The sequence below is a fragment of the Myodes glareolus genome, chromosome 2 (assembly GCF_982192425.1).
Source record: "Myodes glareolus chromosome 2, mMyoGla1.1, whole genome shotgun sequence".
Lineage (NCBI taxonomy): Eukaryota > Metazoa > Chordata > Mammalia > Rodentia > Cricetidae > Myodes > Myodes glareolus.
Window position 1 is genome coordinate 93,077,882 of NC_142027.1, and position 6,000 is coordinate 93,083,881.

At 44.4% G+C, this 6,000-nt stretch overlaps 1 protein-coding gene across 1 annotated transcript in view; it reads right to left on the reverse strand.

Annotated features, from left to right (window-relative positions):
- Cers4 (ceramide synthase 4) overlaps positions 1 to 528 on the reverse strand; it is a 35,758-nt gene extending 35,230 nt beyond the window's left edge. Inside the window, exon 1 of the mRNA XM_048429020.3 lies at positions 504 to 528. The gene's annotated coding sequence lies outside the window, so the exon portion shown is untranslated. The remainder of the gene's footprint in view (positions 1 to 503) is intronic.
- Between the last annotated feature and the right edge of the window lie 5,472 nt (positions 529 to 6,000).

The following is a 6,000-nucleotide window of genomic DNA, read 5'->3' on the forward strand; positions in this document are numbered from 1 at the left end:
ACTCCAGTCAAGCTGTTGGTTTCTGCACTACCTTATCTCTGACCTTTTAACCCAGCACCGCCTGCTGGGCGCTCTCTCAGACTACTGCTTCAGCTGGTCAACTTCTAGTTCCCGCTTCCCAGACCTAGATCTCTTTATGATGCCCTAGCTTTGCATTTCCGCCTGCGTCCTGTTTTTCAGATGTACTGATAGGTTCGGCGAAAAACGGCTTGGATTCTTCCACAGGCCTGAACTTCTTACACAATTGGAAAAACGCTCTCCTACTGAGCTGTATCCCATTACTGCCCCACCCCCACCCCAACCCTCACAGACTTTCACACCCTTTATGATCTCCCCATCCATATGAGCCTCATCTGATTAAGGGAACCGATGAGCACAGAACACAGGAAGCAACTCTGGGCTGCTCCCCCTCTTCTCCTCTATGTAATTACTCTTCTGTTACTGCAATAAATAAAACACTCTGACAAAACCAATTTAGGAAGGAAGGATTTGTTTTGGCTCACAGTTCCAAGATGTGCAGTCTGTCCTTGAGGGGAAGTCACGGTGGCAGGAGGTCACACTCCTGGGGCGTCTGATCACACTTCATCTGCAGTCAAGAAACAGAGATGAATGCTGGTGCTTAGCTCGCCATCCCCTTTTTAAATACTCTAACACCCCAGCCACGGAGCAGTGCCACCGCAGTGGACAGGTCTTCCCATTTGCATCTAATGAGGACACCCAGGCAGATCTACAGGTCTCTCTCCCAAAGCTGTTAACTGAGATTGAACATTACAGCCTCCAGCTAAGGGACTGAAGCAGACACCTGTATCGATCTTCTCCAGACTTTGGGCTCATTGTGGCCAGGCTTGTAGATTGGACACTGGACTCTGAACCCATGAAGCCTGGGCTAAAAACACAGTAGTAGTAGTAATTCAAAAATGATCACTGTCTTAGGGGTTCTATTGCTGCTATGAGACACCATGGCCAAATGCAAGGTGGGGAGAAAAGGGTTTATTTGACTTATACTTCTACATTGTAGTTCATCATTTAAGGAAGCCAGTACAGGACAGGAATTCAAACCCAGCAGGCAGGAGCTGATGTAGAGTCTATGGAAAGATGCTGCTTACTGGCTTGCTCTCCATGGCTTGCTCAGTCTGCTTTCTTATAGAACCCAGAACAACCAGTCCAGGGATTGCTCCACCTGTAAGGGGCTGGGCCCTTCCCCATTGGCCACTAATTAAAAAAATTAATTAGGACTTTAGGACTGGATCTCATAGAGGCCTTTCCTCAACTGAAGCTCCATTCTCTGATGACCATAGCTTGGTATAAGATTGGTCAGGACAATTGGACATTATCATGACCTCTAAAATCTGTGACCATGATACTACAATTTCTTTTTATATTTATTTATTTGTGGGGACACAGTCTATATGTGGGGGTCATAAGACAGCTTGCAATAGTCAGTTCTGAGAACTTCCTTCCACCACATGAGTTCCAGGGACTGAAACACAGGTCATCAGACTTAGCAGCAAGTGCTTTGCTACCTGGCCCATCTCATCAGCCCCTGATTATATTGCTTCCTGTGATAAACAAGATTACATGTGGCATGAAATAAAGGACGTTGAGAAGGGTGATGACTCAGTACCATCTGGGACCCGGTGTCACCACAGGGTCCTTATGGTATTGCTTGCAGACATGAACCTGAGTTCCAGAGATGCCTGCTGAATATTGGAACTCAGAGCAGACTCTGAGCCCCCACTGTGGCATCTTCTTGTACATACTTGGACTTGAGTGTAGTGAGTAAGCTGCCCTCCAACACGGTAAGAGTGCATGCTGTTGTTTTATTTTTCTATTTTTTTTTGTCCGTATGTGGGTGTGCACATGCTTTTTGCATATGTGGGCTTGTACTGCGTGTGAGTGCCTGTGCATGAGTGTGTGCATGTAGAAGGCCAAAGTTGATGTCAGGAATAACTTTGCTCATTCTTCCACCTTATTCACTGAGGCAAGGTCTCTTAACAACACCCAGAGTTGGCCAACGTGGCTAGCCTTGCTAGCTAACTCGCTCTGAGGATCCCCTGTCTCCACCTTCCAGAACTGGAGTTGCAGGTGGGCATCATATACTGGCTCTGGAGACTGGAACTCGGGTCCTCATTCTGTGTACATCAAGTGCTTTAACCGTGGGGCCATCTCCCCAACCCATGTGTTACTTTACTCAACAGGTTTTTGATCACTTTGTTTTCTTCTTTTGTTGATGGAGGGGAGCGATATAGTCTAGGCTGTGTTAGGATTACAGATATGCACCACTATACCTGGTGTTTTGTGCCTGTGTGTCTGTGTGTGTCTGTGTGTGCCTGTGTTTGTGTGTGTGTTGCTAGAGATAGAGCCCAGAGATGCTAGGAATAGAACCTAGAGCCTTGCTCTTGCTCCCTCCTAGTCATTTTCTTTTCTTTCTCTCTTCCTTTTTTTTCCCTTCTTCTTCTCAAGACAGAGTTTCTCTATACAGACCAAGCTGGCCTCGAACCCATGAGTCTTCTGCCTCCACCTTCCAAGTGCTGGAATAACAGGCACTACATATGCCTGACCCCTGGACCCTTTGTAAATGTCATTTTCAAGCCAGTTACAGTGGCATGTGCTTGCCATAATAGCACTCAGGAGGTAGAATCAGGAAGATCAGGAGTTTAAGACCATCTTCGAGGCACCATCGTGAGTTCAAGACCAGACTTAACCACATGAGACCACATCTGAAAAATAAAAAAATAGTTGGGCCAGTAAGATATATCATTGGATAAAGGTGATTGCTGCCCAGCTAATAAATTGAGTTCAACGCTGGGACCCACACGGTGGAAAAAAAAAATGGACTTACACAAGTTGTCCTCTGACCTCCCACATGAGTGCCACAGCACATGTAAGTAAACATAATCAGGAATAAACTCATCTTCAACGGTCAATTCTACTACTCAGCCCCATGCATGTCTGGGAACAGTTGAGATTACAAACACACACCATCACTCTGGCAGGTTTGCGAGCATTTGTTCTGGTAACAACTGTGAAAATCCTACAAACTAGAGCCTCCTGGCCAGAGATCTGCTTGCAGGATTGGCCCTTGCCTTCAGGTCCTTCCCAGGCTCCTGCCGTGCTCCATCACCCACTCTTTCTGCCTGTCCCGAAGGCCCTCTGTAAGGATGGGAGCAGAGCACAGGGGTATGGCTAACGCCCAGCAGAGCAGCCAGGAGGACTGCACGCTGATCACACAGCTTTTCCCACACCTGTTCTCCCTGGCATGACCTTTGCCAAGCAAGATTCCTCTTCTCTGCCGGAACTAGCAGGGGGTGGGTGTGGAGTGGTTCTTTGTCCCTAGAGGGATTTCTGTTAAAGATAAGCTGGTTATCTTTCTGTTGTGTGATTTTGAATGCTTACACAGCTTCTCTATACCCATTGATTCCCATGCTGCTCTTGAAGGAGGGGGCTGCAGATATCTAGAGGGGTGGGACCACTGTTTCTACTTGGCCTGAGTGCGGGGTCAGCACAGGAAGAATGGAGTGCGGAGGACTGTGAACTGTTTCCTATGCCTGGAAGGTTCTTCTGCCCCTTTCTCGATCCTTTCACCCACTTTAGTCAATGACCCACCTTGCCTGTCCCCTCCCCCAACAGTCTTCTCTTTCCTGGCTCTCTTTTCCTACATCCTTGGCCTCCCGAGAGAGTGCCCACTTCTAACCTCATCCATCCCAGTGCCCAAACAGCCTAGACCAGGGCCTTATGCACAGAGAGCTGCTGCAGGCTAGAACAATGGTGGGAAACTCCCTCCTGGTTGTCCGCCTGCTGCCTGATCCTGTGTGCTACTTTGTGTAATTGTGAGGGTGTGTCTGTCCCTGGGGACATTTGTCTTCAGGACTGGGTAGGTAACTTTGTGTGTTGGTTTCCTCTGTGGATTGCTCTATTGTGTCTGAGTGTTTCTCTCTCTCTCTCTCTCTCTCTCTCTCTCTCTCTCTCTCTCTCTGTTTGTGTGTGTGTGTGTGTGTGTGTCTATCTCTGTGCATGTGTGTGTATGTTCCTGTGTGTATGCCTGTCTGTGTATGTCCATGTGTTCAAATAGGTATGTGTGTTTCTCTGTATCTCTATTTCTGTGTATCTGCTGCATTTCTGTATATTTTTGTTTCTGTTTCTATGTATTTCTGTCTCTGTTTCTGTGTATTTGTGTGCTTCTATAAGTGTGTGTACATTAATGTGTACCTGTGTTTGTGTCTGCATATGCTTCTGTGTATGTGTGTTTCCATCGGTGTGTGTATTTCTGTGTATGTATGTATGTATGTATCTCTGTATGTATGTATGTACGTGCTTGTCTGTTCATCTGGGGACCTCTGAGAAAAGCCATTTGACTTGGACCTCCCACTCTGTGGAAAGCGGTATGGGATCCTGCCTTGGCACTCACCTTAGAGATCTTGCAGCCTGCTTTCATTTCTTCCTTCTTGCCTCCTCCATACCCTCTCCTACTGTGCCTCAGTCTACTTATTCCCCAGAGCAAAAGCTGAGTGTTAGACTTCTCTTCATCTTTTCTGGGAAAACCTGTCCAGTTTTCCCAGAGGCAGCTGGCACGTGGCCCCAGAGAGTTGGATAACCAGAGTTGGATAACCAGTTCATAATGGCAAGGCCTCCTGCTGGGCCAGGATCCATGACTGATTCAATGACTAAATGAGGTCATAGCCCAAGATAGGAAGGGTCATGGCCAAGTCATGTCCTACAACAAGGGTCCTTAAAAATTCCCATTTTATAGCTGGGTTGAGAGTAGAGGAGGAAAAGGGGGGGGAGTTATAGGGGTTCCGATGCTTCTAAGATGCTTACCTATCCATTAAGCTATTAGCCCATCAGTGGATGAATCCATTGAAGTCAAAGCCCTCATGACTCATTGCCTGCTGCACTGGGGCCTAAGCCTTTACCACATGAGACAGATGAGCTTTGGAGGAACATTTATGATCAAAATTATTAACACATATTAATTATATTTTTAACTTTTTCAGAGCCCTGAACCTTTTTTAGCTTAATATTTCTAGGAACTCATGTTGGTGTGTCAGTGTGTTTATTTTCGTATGTGTGTGTGTGTATATGTTTGTATGTACGTATTTATGTTAGTATGTGTGTGTTTATACATGTTTGAGTGTATGTGAATGTATGTTTGCATATGTGTGTAAGTGTATATATGTGTGTGTGTGTGTGTGTATGGATATGTGTGTATGTTCACATGTGTTTGCATGTGTATATATTTGTGTGTGTGCATATGTATATTTTTGTATGTATGTGTGCTTATATATGTTTGTGTGTGTCTGTGTACATATATATATGTTTGTGTGTGTTTATATATGTTTGAATGTGTGTATATATGTTTGTATATTTGTATATGTGTGTATCTATGCATATATATGTTTGTAAATGTGTTTGTGTTTGTATGTGTGTATGTTTATATGTGTGTGTATATGTTTATATATGTGTGTATATATTTGTATGTGTGTATATATGTTTGTGTTATGTGTATGTGTATATGTTTATATGCGTGTGAGTATATATGTATGACTGTATATGCTTGTATATTTATGTGTATATGTTTGTATGTGTGTTTATGTATATCTGTGTGTATCAGCATATGAATGCTGTATTATAGATGAAAATTTCTGTCCTGCCTGGTCTCACAACTGTTCAGTCTTGAAGAAACACACAGAATTTTATATTAATTATAAACTGTTTGACCTATTAATTAGCCCAGGCTTGCTGTTAACTAGCTCTTACAAGTTAAATTAACCCATAATTCTTTTCTATGTTTATCCATGTGACTTAGTACCTTTTCCCAGTAAGGCATTCTCATCTTGCTTCCTCTGCTCTGGCTGGTGACTGACTCTTTGCCTTTCCTCTACCAGAACTCTCTTAGTCTGATCGCCCCCACCTATACTTTCTCTCTGACTACTGGCCAATCAGTGTCTTATTAAATTAATATGAATGACAAATCTTTACAATGTACAAGAGCATTGTCCA